This window comes from Martes martes (assembly GCF_963455335.1).
Source record: "Martes martes genome assembly, chromosome: 11".
NCBI lineage: Eukaryota > Metazoa > Chordata > Mammalia > Carnivora > Mustelidae > Martes > Martes martes.
Window position 1 is genome coordinate 82,184,304 of NC_137899.1, and position 15,922 is coordinate 82,200,225.

The window sequence follows — 15,922 nt, forward strand, 5'->3', positions numbered from 1 at the left end:
TGCTGAGCAGGGAGCCTGATGTGGGGCTCCATCCCAGGACCCTGGGATCATGACCAGAGCCAGAGGCAGATGCTTAAGGGACTGAGCCACCCAGGTGCCTCAACAACTCCCTGATTTCTATGAGAATCTTCATACCCCAAGGTTGTAGAGAACAAGGAAAGATAAACTAACAGAAACAAAGTGAGTATGGGTTCCTCAATAAAAAGAAGCATTGATGTGGATTATCTAATTTAGAAACTTGGCGGTAGCTAATGACGGGATTATGACTGAAATAAATGGGCAGCTCCTTGAATAAAGGAAATGCTGTGACAGTAATAAGTATGTCCTATGAATTTCCATCTTAGTCTTCTGTATAGGGACCTGGGGCCATTTCCACAGAAACTCTATGATGGGAAAGAAAAATACTAAAAATTCTTGGTGACTTTGGACCCTGGATTTCATCTGGAATGAGCAGAAATGCCACAAAGGTGCTCTTCTAGAACAGGAGATTGTAGAGATAAGGTAATAAAGTGAGTGCTGATCTTAGTTCAAATATATATTAAACCTAGTATTCATTTCTGTGCTTTTTTCTTTTTGAGTGGGTGGGTGGGAAATAAATATACTGAATGTTTCAATTTGAGTCCCAAGGGCAAACAGCATACTCAAATTAGTATAATTCTAGTTTGTTTTTATTTGTTTTTAAACGAAGGGGCTAATTTCAAAGGCATACAAAGGTTGGAGAGGAACACAAAGTGAGGGAAACATGGGCTAACAACAGTGCAGTTTTTACCATCCCTAGGCCCAAAGGGATAAGGGGAAGGAGGGATTCCCAGAAACTGAAGGTAAGATGGAAGATTAGACAAGAATGCTTTGAGAACAGCAACTTTCTATCCAGGGATATAGCTAGCATGATTCGAACTCACAGAAAGGGAACCAAAAAAAGAAATACTCTGACTTCACTCCTTTGCAAAGAATCATTAGCTAAAACCAACCAGACATCAGAGGACTCAAAATTTCATGATGTAATTCATACAGGTCAGCCTCCTGGGAAGAGATCAGGATAGAAAAGGATGGAAAGTGAATCTGAAGGGGCAATATCAGGCACATTCCAAAACTGACAGATTCCTCACATTGGTCCCCTGACTCAAAAAGAAAGGGACAATGTGGAACAAGGGAAGATTCTAGAGCTTTTTTTCTTCACAAAAACAATATATCAAAGGTAATATTCGTACTTTAAAGCTGTAGTTTTGGTGATTCTTATCACCTTCTTATTTAGCCATCTGGCTTGGCAGGGGCAGAAGTTAGATGCATTTTGGAGAATATTAATAGATTACCATAAGGTAGTCAACTGTTGGTCCAATTATGGTTTTCTCACTGAAGATTTTATTTCTACCTCTGGTGAATGGTAAGCAGATATTAAACTTAAAAATGATGTTTTGTCTTGCCCAACATAGCTGAAAACTCCAGAAGTTTGATTACACTGAGCAGAGATAGTAATACAAATTCATAGTATTGTCTCAAGGATTTATGCTAAATAGAGCCACAGCCTGCGGAATCTTGATTATCTTATCATGCTATAGGTTATCACTCACCTACTGATGACATTAAGCTGACAAGACTTAGAAAGCCAGAATTTGTTTGTGCCTTCAAAGCCCACATAGGACAAGTATGTACCCAATGAAGGGTGGGAAATTCAAGGAAATACAAACTCCTGAAACCTCACTGAAGCTTTTGGGGGATCAATGAGTAGGGTAGCTGTCAACACCAAGGGACAAGTTGCTTCATCATATATCACTTGCTTTAAGAAAGACACACAATGCATATTAGATTACTTGCTATTTTGATGATGGAGTATAGCTTTGTGTAATTCAAAAAGGCAAAAATTCAATATATAAACATAAAAATGTGCATTTATCAATATTTTGAGGTAGAACAAAGGCTTTCTTTGTGCAGAAAAAATGGGCTTTGTTTTTCTTTGCTTAGATTATCATTTTCTTTTTTATAACCATATTTAAGCTTTTCTAAACTGGGTGAGAACTTAGAAACACTTGCAAAACAATTTAAGTGCAGAGATCTTTACAGACATAGATTTTCCCCAGTTTTTATTATTGTCTCATACCTAATTGATCGTAATTTTAAAGAATTTAATTTTATTAAGTATTCCCACACATTTAACTTAGTTTTTTTTTCTTTTCAAGATTTTATTTACTTATTTGACACAGAGAGACATAGCAAGAGAGGGACTACAAGTTGGGGGGGGTGTGACGTGAGAGGGAGAAGTAGGCTTCCCACTGAGCAGGAAGCCTAATGCAGGACTGGATCCCAGGACCCTAGGATCATGACCTGAGCTGAAGACAGATGCTTAAGGTGCCCCCATTTAACTTAGTTTTTAAAGAATCAACTTTCTTTTTACATTCATATTACACTTAGTTTACATAATAATTAATTAACAAGCAATTTCCCATAGAAGCACTATGTACATAAATATGTATCAGAATAAGTACAATGGAATTTCGGCAAGCATATAACAACTCAATTAGTGGACATAAAAGTGCATATATAAAAGCATTTGTTAATTTTGCAAATAAGTGAAAGTTAAGTGGAGATAGGTTAACCAAGACCAAGAGAAGGGGAGTGTGTAAGCAGCTTTACTGCTTAACCCTTATGGTCCAATAGATTCAGTGGTGCTGAAATTGTTTGTGGCAGATTGGAATACTCTATGGCTCTTAAAGAACCCCATATTTTAGCGGTCCAACCAACTACCTAGTGGCAGGCTAATTACATTGGACAGCTTCTCTCATTCTCGTGAGAATAGATATTTATTTTGGAATTAAAAAAACACCCAAAACAAATAGACTTACTAACACCAATGTGCATATAGGGAAAACATTAAGTGTTGACCTAGGCTACTTAATAGAAAATAAGATCTTGACACACAGTAGGAACAGAGAGGAGTATGAACAAAACATAACTGGTTCCCTGGGGAACCTCATGGTATTTGACCCAGTGATAGAAACTAAGGAAAGACTACTATAACTCTTCAAAGTAAAACCACCAGATCTTAGAAATGAAGATATGATCACTATCCTGAAGACATCCTAATCTTATCATCTTGAAAGTAGTAAAGAAGTATAAGCATCATTCCAAAAATCTGAATTTAGAAATAGATGTAAGAATAGATAAGATGGCTAGGAGAGTGTAAACCTATATTGGGTGTATAAAGGTTTTACTTATTCTTTAACTTTGATGGAAGCTAAAGTGGAGTATATAACCCTACCCCTTGCTTTTTGGCAGTTAAACATAGACTTCAGAACTAGTTCAGCTATAGAAATGCTTTAGCTTCAAATATTTAACTTTGATGCTGCTGGGGAAGAAAAATTTTCTTGTACCCTTCAAAGATTCTTCCAACTGGTTTGAGGATTAATTTGACAGGAGACAGAAAAACAGGAGAAAATAAAACTTGATTTTCTATATACAGGAACCCCATATACATGAGAGATTCAAAGACAGAAAGGTAAAATGAGGCATACGTGCCATCCTGAGTTAAGGAATGTCATAGGGCCCTGGGGATTCAAAGGGGAGGAGGGCAATTCACAGGGCATTGAAGAACAAATATTTGGTAATTAGCTGTTTGCTCAGCCATACATATAGGCCACTCAGTTAAAATATATCTCTAGTAATAATTTATTGTGGGAAAGACACTCAGTTTAGATTTTTCTATATAGTTAAGAGAGGGGAAAAGTTTCTCTCAAGCCTACAGGGTCTCAGTTGCCTTCAGCTCAATAGTGCACCTACTATTGCAAAAATAGCTTATGGCATACATTTTTTTTTCTTATTGATTTTAATTCAGCCTAGTATTTATTGAGCTACTACAGCTCAAAGTAGTCCACATGCCAGAGTGGCACATTTTGGGAATACTTGCACTGAACCCATTCAAGGTTATGAGGTAAAGACAGGGGCACTTGTTAGTGTTTATTTTTATGGTGATGCTCAGCGCTTGTGAGGCCAATGGGATGGCAGCAATGGTTCAATCATTGCTGCAGTGAGTAGCAAGAAGTCAGCAAGCGTCTAATTGCCGTGCTCCTTGACCTCCCATGGCCTTTACTTATTTCCAAGCTTGCTTATTTGCATACCAGCTAATTCTTTGGGCTTTCTGTAAGTCCTTTTATAAATTCCTCCTCTGAAATAGTGGGCCAGAGCTAGATTCTTTTGTTTGCAATTAAGAATTCTGATTTGGTAGTGTATTTTAAACACACAAACATATTTCGGCTTTCACAACAGGCATAGATTTAGTACATTTATGTGGCAGGAATGCCAACTAGGCTGAAAACTGAAGACAATTTAAGCAAGAATAGAATTATAAGTTTACTTGAGATATTCTTTCCTTTTTAAATGATATTCGCCTAACCCATTTGTATGCTTGCACAACAACTACTCTATACATTAGCTACTATTTTTACAAATGTTTAGAATTAATATTTACAAAGTTGGCCTGGAGTTTTTCCTTTTCAATATTCTGCTAGAATTAAATATATTTTAACCTTAAGAATAAAAGTACACCTACTATTGCAAAAATAGCTTATGACATACTTTTTTTTTGCTTATTGGTTTTAATTCAGCCTAATATTTATTGAACTACTACAGCCTTCTCATTGGTTTAATTTGCATTGTTTTATTTCTAGTATATGAACCTGAACATTGAAAAATTTTTGTTGACATTTACATTTCTTCTTCTGCAAATTATCTTTAAAGTATGGAAGATTTTGTATATGTTACCCCTATTTCTCCCCATTTTATTAGCCTCTTAAGTTTACTTTTATAATTTTTGCCATAGGATATGAAAATTTTAAGTTGCTATTTTAGTGAACACAATAATCTTTTCTTGGTATTTTTCTCCTTTATTTTTGATCCTGGACCTTGGTTACACTGCCACTACCCTTTGTCCCTTAATCACAGGGGAGTAATAATAGCTTCCTGCTATTGCTACATTTTGCTTTACCTTTTTGGTTTTTCAGCGATATCATCATAGGAAAAGTCAGTTTTCTGTATTAAACTTTCTTTGTTTAAAATCTTTAGATGCGGAGGTACTTTTTTTTTTTTTAAAGATTTTATTTATTTATTTGACAGAGAGACAGATCACAAGTAGGCAGAGAGGCAGGCAGAGAGAGGAGGGGGAAGCAGGCTCCCTGCCGAGCAGAGAGCCCGATGCGGGACTCGATCCCAGGACCCTGGAATCATGACCTGAGCCGAAGGCAGAAGCTTTAACCCACTGAGCCACCCAGGCGCCCCGAGGTGCGGAGGTACTTTTAATTAACTGGAAAACCTCTGGACTTTGTTTCTCTAAATAGTATAAGAAATTAATTTAACTTGATCATTTTTTTAAACAATTTGACCAGTTGTTACAAAGAGTTGTTTAATCATCCAATGTTATATGAGAATTACAAATGCCTGTAATTTGTAATTACACTGAATAAATCTGTTTCTGTACTTACAACCTGTTCCATTAGAGTTTGTCTATATTTATGCCCTTTAACAGTTTGTTTATAATCTGTATGTTTATGCCTATAATTTGTAATTACACTGAATAAATGTATTTCTGTACTTACAACCTGTTCTGTTAGAGTTTCTCCATATTTATGCCCTTCAACAGTTTGTTTATAATATGATAATATCTGGAAGTTTAAGATTGTCACTATTTGATGTGGTTTTCAAAATTATCTTTGTTATTTTCTTCCACTTATATTATTTCATTATATTTTTCCATTATATTATTCTCTCAGAAAAATTGCTATCATTTTTGTTAAATCTGGTAAGGAATCCTTTAGGATATTTGTAAGAGTGGCATTACTGTAGAAAGAACAAACATTTTTATAATAGTCTATTTTTTCAAATAACTTTTTTTATTTTTTTATTAACATATAATGTATTATTAGCCCCAGGGGTACAGATCTGTGAATTGCCAGGTTTGCACACTTCACAGCACTCACCATAGCACATACCCTCCCCAATGTCTATAACCCAACCACCCCTACCTCCACCCCCACCTGCAACCCTGTTTGTTTTGTGAGATTAAGAGTCTGTTATGGTTTGTCTCCCTCCCAATCCCGTCTTGTTTCATTTTTTCCTTCCCTACCCCCCAAACCCCCTACATTGCCTCTCAAATTCTTCATATCAGGGAGATTATGTGATAATTGTCATTCTCTGATTGACTTATTTCACTCAGCATAATCCCCTCTAGATCCACCCACGCTGTTGCAAAAGGCAAGATTTCATTTCTTTTGATGGCTGCATAGTATTCCATTGTATATATATATATATACACCACTTCTTCTTTATCCATTCATCTGTTGATGGACATCTAAGTTCTTTCCATAGTTTGGCTATTGTGGACATTGCTGCTATAAACATTCGGGTGCATGTGCCCCTTCAGATCACTACATTTGTATCTTTAGGGTAAATACCCAGTAGTGTGATTGCTGCATCGTAGGGTAGCTAGATTTTCAACTTTTTGAGGAACCTCCATGCTGTTTTCCAGAGTGGTTGCACTAGCTTGCATTTCCACCAACAGTGGAGGAGGGTTCCCCTTTCTCCGCATCCTCTCCAGCATATGTCATTTCCTGACTTGTTAATTTTAGCCATTCTGACTGCTGTGAGGTAGTATCTCACTGTGGTTTTGATTTGTGTTTCCCTGATGCTAGTGATGTGGAACACTTTTTCATGTGTCTGCTGGCCATCTGGATGTCTTCTTTGCAGAAATGTCTGTCCATGTCCTCTACTCATTTCTTGATTGGATTATTTGTTCTTTGGGTGTTGAGTTTGATAAGTTCTTTATAGATTTTTGGATACTAGTCCTTTATATGATTTGTCATTTGCAAATATCTTCTCCCATTCTGTAAGTTGTCTTTCGGTTATGTTGACTGTTTCCTTTGCTGTGTAAAAGTTTTGATATATTTTTTAAAGATTTTATTTATTTATTTGACAGAGAGAGAGAGAGAGACATCACAAGTAAGCAGGGAGGCAGGCAGAGAGAGAGGGAGAAGCAGGCTCCCTGTTGAGCAGAAAGCCCGATGTGGGGCTCGATCCCAGGACCCTGAGATCATGACCCGAGCGGAAGGCAGAGGCTTAACCCACTGAGGCACCCGGGCGCCCCAAAGCTTTTGATCTTGATGAAGTCCTGATAGTTCATTTTTGCCCTTGCTTCCCTTGCCTTTGATGATGTTTCTAGGAAGAAGTTGCTGTGGCTGAGGTTGAAGAGGTTGCTGCCTGTGTTCTCCTCAAGGATTTTGATGGATTCCTTTCTCACATTGAGGTCCTTCATCCATTTTGAGTCTATTTTCATGTGTAGTGTAAGGAAATGGTCCAGTTTCATTCTTCTGCATGTGGCTGTCCAATTTTCCCAACACCATTTGTTGAAGAGACTGTCTTTTTTCCATTGGATATTCTTTCCTGCTTTGTCGAAGATTAGTTGACCATAGAGTTGAGGGTCTATGTCTGGGCTCTCTATTCTGTTCCATTGATCTATGTGTCTGTTTTTCTGCCAGTACCATACTGTTTTGATGATGACAGCTTTGTAATAGAGCTTGAAGTCTGGAATTGTGATGCCACCAACTTTGGCTTTCTTTTTCAACATTCCTCTGACTATTCAAGGTCTTTTCTCTTCCATATAAATTTTAGGATTATTTGTTCCATTTCTTTGAAAAAAAATTGATGGGGTTTTGATAGGGATTGCATTAAACGTGTAGATTGCTTTAGGTAGCATAGATATTTTCAAAATATTTGTTCTTCCAATCCACGAACATGGAACATTTTTCCATTTCTTTGTGTCTTCCTCAATTTCTTTCATGAGTACTTTATAGTTTTCTGACTACAATTCTTTGCCTCTTTGGTTAGGTTTATTCCTAGGTATATTATGGTTTTGGGTGCAATTGTAAATGGGACTGACTCCTTAATTTCTCTTCCTTCTGTCTTGTTGTTGGTGTATAGAAATGCAACTGATGTCTGTGCATTGATTTTATATCCTGACACTTTACTGAATTCCTGTACAAGTTCTAGAAGATTTGGAGTGGAGTCTTTTGGGTTTTCCACATAAAATATCATATCATCTACAAAGAATGATAGTTTGACTTCTTCTTTGCCAATTTGGACGCCTTTAATTTCTTTTCGTTGTCTGATTGCTGAGGCTAAGACTTCTAGTACTATGTTGAATAGCAGTGGTGATAATAGACATCCCTGCTGTGTTCCTGACCTTAGTGGAAAAGCTCTCGGTTTTTGTCCATTGAGAATGATATTCTCTGTGGGTTTTTCATAGATGGCTTCAATGATATTGAGGTATGTACCCTCTATCCCTACACTTTGCAGAGTTTTGATCAAGAAAGGCTGCTGTACTTTGTCAAATGCTTTCAGCATCTTTTGAGAGTATCTTATGGTTCTTGTTCTTTCTTTTGTTAATGTATTGTATCACATTGATTGATTTGCAGATGTTGAACCAACCTTGCAGCCCTAGAATAAATCCCACTTGGTCGTGGTGAATAACCCTTTTAATGTACTGTTGGATCCTATTGGCTAGTATTTTGGTGAGAATTTCCACATCTGTGTTCATCAAAGATATTGATCTGTAGTTCTCTTTTTTGATGGGATCCTTGTCTGGTTTTGGGATCAAGGTAATGCTGGCCTCATAAGATGAGTTTGGAAGTTTCCCTTCCATTTCTATATTTTGGAACAGTTTCAGGAGAATAAGAATTAATTCTTCTTTAAATGCTTGGTAGAATTCCCCTAGAAAGCCATCTGGCCCTGGACTCTTGCTTTTGGGGAGATTTTTGATGACTGCTTCAATATCCTTACTGGTTATGGGTCTATTCAGGTTTTCTATTTCTTCCTGGTTCAGTTTTGATAGTTTATGTTTCTCTAGGAATGCATCCATTTCTTCCAGATTGTCAAATTTGCTGGCGTATAGTTGCTCATAATATGTTCTTATAATTGTTTGTATTTCTTTGGTGTTGGTCATGATTTCTCCTCCTTTATTCATGATTTTATTTATTTGGGTCCTTTCTCTTTTCTTTTTGATAAGTCTGGCCAGGGGTTTATCAATCTTATTAATTCTTTCAAAGAACCAGCTCCTAGTTTCATTGACTTGTTCTGCTTTTTTGGTTTCTATTTCATTGATTTCTGCTCTGATCTTTATTATTTCCCTTCTCCTGCTGGGTTTAGGCTTTCTTTGCTGTTCTTTCTCCAGCTCCTTTAGGTGTAGGGTTAGGGTGTATATTTGAGACCTTTCTTGTTTCTTGAGAAAGGCTTGTATCACTATATATTTTCCTCTCAGGACTGCCTTTGCTGTGTCCCACAGATTTTGAACAGTTGTGCTTTCATTATCATTTGTTTCCATGATTTTTAAAAAATTCTTCTTTAATTTCCTGGTTGACTCATTCATTCTTTAGTAGGATGCTCTTTAGCCTCCATGTGTTTGGATTCTTTCCAAATTTCCTCTTATGATTGAGTTCTAGCTTCAGAGCCTTATGGTCTAAAAATATGCAGGGAATGATCCCAATCTATTGATACTGGTTGAGACCTGATTAATGACCCAGGACGTCACCTATTCTGGAGAATGTTCCATGTGCACTAGAGAAGAATGTGTATTCTGTTGCCTTGGGGTGGAATGTTATGAATATATCTGTGATGTCCATCTGGTCCAGAGTGTCATTTAAGGCCTTTATTTCCTTGTTGATCTTTTGCCTGGATGATCTGTCCATTTCAGTGAGGGTGGTGTTAAAGTCCCGTACTATTATTGTATTATTGTCAATGTGTTTCTTTGATTTTGTTATTAGTTGGTTTATATAGTTGGCTGTTCCCATGTAGGGGCATAAAATTGTTAGATCTTCTTGTTGGACAGACCCTTTGAGTATGATATAGTATCCTTCCTCATCTCTTATTATAGTCTTTGGCTTAAAATCTAATTGATCTGATATAAGGATTGACACCCCAGCTTTCTTTTGATGTCCATTAGTATGGTAAATTGTTTTCCACCCCCTTACTTTAAATCTGGAGGTGTCTTTGGGTCTAAAATGAGTTTCTTGTAGACAGCATATTGATGGGTTTTGGGTTTTTTTTTGTCCATTCTGATACCCTGTGTCTTTTGATTGGGGCATTTAGCCCATTTACATTCACGGTAACTATTGAGAGATATGAATTTAGGGCCATTATACTGCCTGTAAGGTGACTGTTACTGTGTATGGTCTCTGTTCCTTTCTGGCCTACTACTTTTAGGCTCTCTCTTTGCTTAGAGGACCCCTCTCAATATTTCCTGTAGAGCTGGTTTGGTGTTTACAAATTCTTTTAGTTTTTGTTTGTCCTGGAAGCTTTTTATCTCTCCTTCTATTTTCAATGATAGCCTAGCTGGATATAGTATTCTTGGCTGCATGTTTTTCTCATTTAGTGCTCTGAGTATATCATGCCAGTTCTTTCTGGCCAGCCAGGTCTCTGTGGATAAGTCCTCTGCCAGTCTAATATTTTTACCATTGTATGTTACAGACTTTTTGTCCTGGGCTGCTTTCAGGATTTTCTCTTTGTCACTCTGACTTTTAAGTTTTACTATTAGACGATGGGGTGTGGACCTATTTTTATTGATTTTGAGGGGGTTTATTTGCACCTCCTGGATTTTGATTGTTGTTCCCTTTGCCATATTAGGGAAATTCTCTCCAATAATTCTCTCCAATATACCTTCTGCCCCCTCTCTCTTTCTTCTTCTTCTGGAATCCCAATTATTCTAATATTGTTTTGTCTTATGGTATCACTTATCTCTTGAATTCTCCCCTCGTGGTCCAGTAGTTGTTTGTCTCTCTTTTGCTCAGCTTCTTTATTCTTTGTCATTTGGTCCTCTATATCACTAATTCTCTCTTCTGCCTCATTTATCCTAGCAGTAAGAGCCTCCATTTTTTATTGCACCTCATTAATAGTTTTTTTAATTTCAGCTTGGTTAGATTTTAGTTCCTTTATTTCCCCAGAAAGGGATTTTATTTCTCCAGACAGGGTTTCTCTAATATCTTCCATGCCTTCTTTGAGGCAGCTAGCACCTTGAGAATTGTCATTTTGAACTCTGGATCTGACATGCTACCAATGTCCGTATTGATTAGGTCCCTAGCCTTTGGTACTGCCTCTTGTTCTTTTTGTTGTTGTTGTTGTGAGTTTTTCTGCCTTGTCATTTTATCCAGATAAGAATATATGAATGAGGGGTTCCTGGGTGGCTCAGTGGGTTAAGCTTCTGCCTTTGGCTCAGATCATGGTCTCAGGGTCCTGGGATCAAGCCCTGCATCAGGCTCTCTGCTCAGCAGGGAGCCTGCTTCCCTCCCTCTCTCTGCCTGCCTCTCTGCCTACTTGTGATCTCTCTCTGTGTCAATTAAATAAATAAATAATCTTTTAAAAAGAAGAATATATGAATGAGAGAATAAAATACTAAAAAGGTGGCAAAGACCCCAGGAAAATGTACATAACCAAATCAGAAGAGACCCCAAACTGGGGGGAGAAAAAAGGGGGTAAAAAGAATATATATATATATATATATATATATATATATATATAAAATACTGGTGAATAGAACAGAGACACCCACTTGATCACTTGATTTTGGGCATATTTTGGTCTCTTATAAGAATCTACCTCCCAAAATTTTAAAGAAAGAAAAACTTAGGGGTGCCAGGGTGGCTCAGTGGGTTAAGCCTCTGCCTTCGGCTCAGGTCATGATCTCAGGGTCCTGGGATCAAGCCCTGCATTGGGCTCTCTGCTCAGCAGGGAGCCTGCTTCCCCCCTCTCTGTCTGCCTCTCTGCCTACTTGTGATCTCTGTCTGTCAAATAAATAAAATCTTTAAAAAAAAAAAAGAAAAACTTATATATATGGAAAATGTAGGAAAAAATATATATAACATATATTATATATATTTTTATGCATTTATATATAAATATATTAAAAACTTTCATATTATTTATTATTATATATATATATATACACAAAAACATGTATATACAAAATAAAGGTAAACATGATGCAGGGATCGAATATGACTGTAAAGATGAAAATTAAAAAAATTCTAAAAAAGGAATTGATAAGTTGATTGGAGAACGAAAGAAGAAAAAAGGGTGGGGGGAAGAGAATGTGCTCAGGCTGGAGACTAGAAGAAAGCCCTGTGCTAGATTTCGGGTATATTTTGATCTATAAGAAGAAATTGTATACAAAATTTTTTAGGAAAAAACACTATATGTACATGAAAAATAGGTTAAATATAATGAAGGATAAAATATGACTATAATAATGAAGGTTTAAAAAGATTTTTTTTAAGAAAGGTATTGTTAAGATAAACTTGTTAAAAAGCATTAAAAAAGGAAAGAGGAAAAGTTAAAATAATTAGAATAAGAATAGAATAGAATAAGAAAAATTAGAATAAGAATAGAATAGAAAAATTAGAATAAGAATAGAATAGAATAAGAAAAAATAAAATTAAAAAATTTTAATTAACTTTGGAAGACTAAAGGATCATGGGGGGAAAGCCATGAATTCCATGCATTGTTTTCTCCTAGCTCAGGAGGTCTGCTGTTCACTCTCCTTGATTGGTGAGCTTGGTCTTGGCTGGATGTTCTTGCTGATCTTCTGGGGGAGGGGACTGTTGTAGTGATTCTCAAATGTCTTTGCCTGAGGTGGAATTGCACCGCCCTTGCCAGAGGCCAGGCTAAGTAATCTGCTCGAGGTCGCTCTTGGGAGTTTTTGTTCCTTGAATGTTTTCCGTAGAGCTCTGGAGGACAGGAATGAAAATGGCGGCCTCCCCATCTCCAGCCCAGAGGAGTTGAGAGCTCAAGGCCCCACTCCTCAGTGCGCCCTCACAGTAAAGGCATCAATCATTACTGTTTGCCTGGTCTCTGGCTGTGCTGTGGGCTCACCTGACCTGTGACCGAGCATTTATGTCTCTGGTGCACAGCCCCGTTTGGAGTCTCCAAACCCAGCAGATTCCTGCCTCCAGAAGAGGAAGGTGAGTGTCCTTCGATTTGCCACTTGTGGGGTCCCTGCTCAAAGAGCAGTAGACTGATTGTGCCGCAGAACATGGTTTAAGGTAATCCCAAGCTGAGAGCTCACTCTTCAGCTCTGTTTATATAGCCAGCTTTCCCACTCTGATACCTGGGGGCTCTTCCACACTCAGACCCCCCTGCTCTTTCAGTGACCCCGCAGGTCCTAAGACCACACTGTCCCTGCGAGGGCTGCACCCCTGCTTAGCCTCTGGAGCAATGTCCCTCAGTGGAGCACACTTCTAAAAGTTCTGATTTTGTGCTCCATGGCTCTACTGCTGCCAGGAGCCGGCCCCTTCCCCCTGTGGCCTATCTTCTCATTGCTTCAATTCACTTCTCCACATGTCCTACCTTTCAGAAAGCGGTCAATTTTCTGTTCCTAGAATTGCTGCTCTTCTTCTCTTCGATCTCCTGTTGAGTTTGGAGGTGTTCAGAATGGTTTGATACCTATCTAGCTGAACTCCTGGGATCTGATGTCATTTCAGTCTGCTACTCCTCTGCCACCTTGCCTCTCCTCATAAGGCTCCATTATTAACATCCCCTTCCAGAATAGTGCATTGTTGCAACTGATGGACCTACACATCATCACCCAAAGTCCATAATTTATTTACATTATGGTTCATTCTTGGTGGTGTACATTCTGTAGTTATGGGTGAATGTATAATGACATATATCTACTATAATAGCATCTTATTACATATTTTAAATATACAAAACACATAATTTATTCCCAAGTATGCATGAGCCAGCTCTATCAATTCTACCATTCCTCTATTTTTGACTTAAAGTTTAGAAAATGAAAAAATATATACTACTGAAACCTCCTACAGACCATTTGTCAATCACATTTTCCTTCCTCTTCTGCTCCCAGAAATAGTAACTCACTTGAATTTGTTGTTTATCAATCCTATGCATAATTCATACCATTACTTTACATGTACTTATTCACAATGAATATATTATGTTGTGTGTTTCCACAGTTTTTATGTGACGTCATACGATATGTGACATCTGTAACCTCTGTGTCATTTCTGCTTGTTTTCATTTCAAAAGGTGTATCTGCATTTAAGGGGTAATATGTTTTCATTTATGTCTGTGAATAGCTAAACATTGTTGTTTTTAAAGTTATTATCTGATCTTTCTAATAACTTTTATAATAAATTCATGATCTGATTTTTATTTTTATGGCTGGCTTTCCTCATGAGCATTCTGTTTTGTCTGCTGACTTATTTCATTGCATTTTTATACCTTTTCTGTCTTCCCCTCCCATCCCTTATCTGACAGCCCATCCCTTTTCCTCTCCTTTTATCTCTCTCTTCTCTTTGGAGGATTCAGAAAATTGCCATTGCTTTTACTGGAATCTTTGCTTCAGACCAGATCCTACCGTGCCTCCTAACGTTTCAACCCACCCACGACCCCACAATGACGTATCATTTATTATTGCTTTGGACTTTTGTAACAGAATCCCTGGAGCAAAGGCCAATGGAGCATGTCAACTACAATGTTTTCATCAAAAAGAGATTAATTTTTCTCTCATAAGAGAAATTCTGGACATAGGCTATCTACGAAATCATAGATGTCCAAGCTTTTTCCAACCTTCTGCTTCCCCATTGTTATAATGTGATTTTCATCCTTAAAGACTCCAGAGAGCTCTTTTACTTCCACACCTCCTCAGGGAGAAAGGGGAGTGAAAAGAGCGAAGGTCAATAGAGCATAGCAGCTGTACTTACACTTGTCCAAAAACTGCTGGAAATTCCGCTAAGTGTTTTCCATTTATCTTCGTGGTGCCATTATGTGTGTGTGTGACAAATTCATCTCCACAGAATTCTGAGGAGACAAGTATTTTTAATTGGTTGTATTTTTCATCTGAGAAAAATCAGGAACCGTAAGGAAGAAGGGGAGAGGGAACATCGGGTGGGAAACTAGCACTGATTTGACAGAGATGTTGAGGTTACTATGGATTTAACCTCCAAGCAGGGAGCCCAATGCAGGCTTGATCCCAGAACCCTGGGATCATGGCCTGAGCCGAAGGCAGACACTTAATGACTGAGCCCCCTGGATTCCCCTTTTCTTTGATTTTCTGTTTTGGTGGGAAGTTCACAGCTCTTCCACTTCGCCTTTCTTACGATAAACATTTCGGGTCAGCCAGCTAGGACAGAGAATGTCCCTATTCTCTCATCTCTTCCTGGCCTACAGCTTCCTCTTTTCTTCTTTTCTTTTTCTTTATTTTTAAGATTTTATTTATTTATTTAGGGGGGAGAGTGAGCAAGAGTGAGTGAGCACCAGCTGGGGAAGGGGCAGAGGGAGAGGGACAAGCAGACTCCCTGCTGATCTGGGAGACTGATTTGGGGATGGACATGGTGCTGGACACAGGGCTTGATTCCAGGACCCTGAGATCATGACCGGAGCTGAAGACAGATGCTTAACCGACTGAGCCACCCAGGTGCCCCTTGGGCCATAGCTTTGCATAAAGGAGGATTGGTAACTCCTGCTGGAAGGATTTTTACATTTTTTTTAAAGGATGTTCAGAAATAACAGAAGAATATGTGTAGAGACCCTCAAAGCCTAAGATATTCACTATTTGGTTCTTTGTGAGAAAATTTCATGTCCCTATTTTAAAGCTCCTGGCTCAAGCTCCAGCAGGCTTTCCCCTCATCTTCCTTTTTAGTTAACTCTAGCTACTAGATATTGTGGAACATTTTTATTTTCCCATTACTCTATAGGAATTATGTTCCCTACTCTCACTTTCTGCTTTAGCTTGGAAGTCCAACATCCCTGCAACTTCATCCTACTTGTTATATTATACACACACACACACATCTACACATACATGTGTTTATGACTATATATGTATATATATTGTAATGAGAGTGAATGACTCATGTATCCCAGTTTGGAG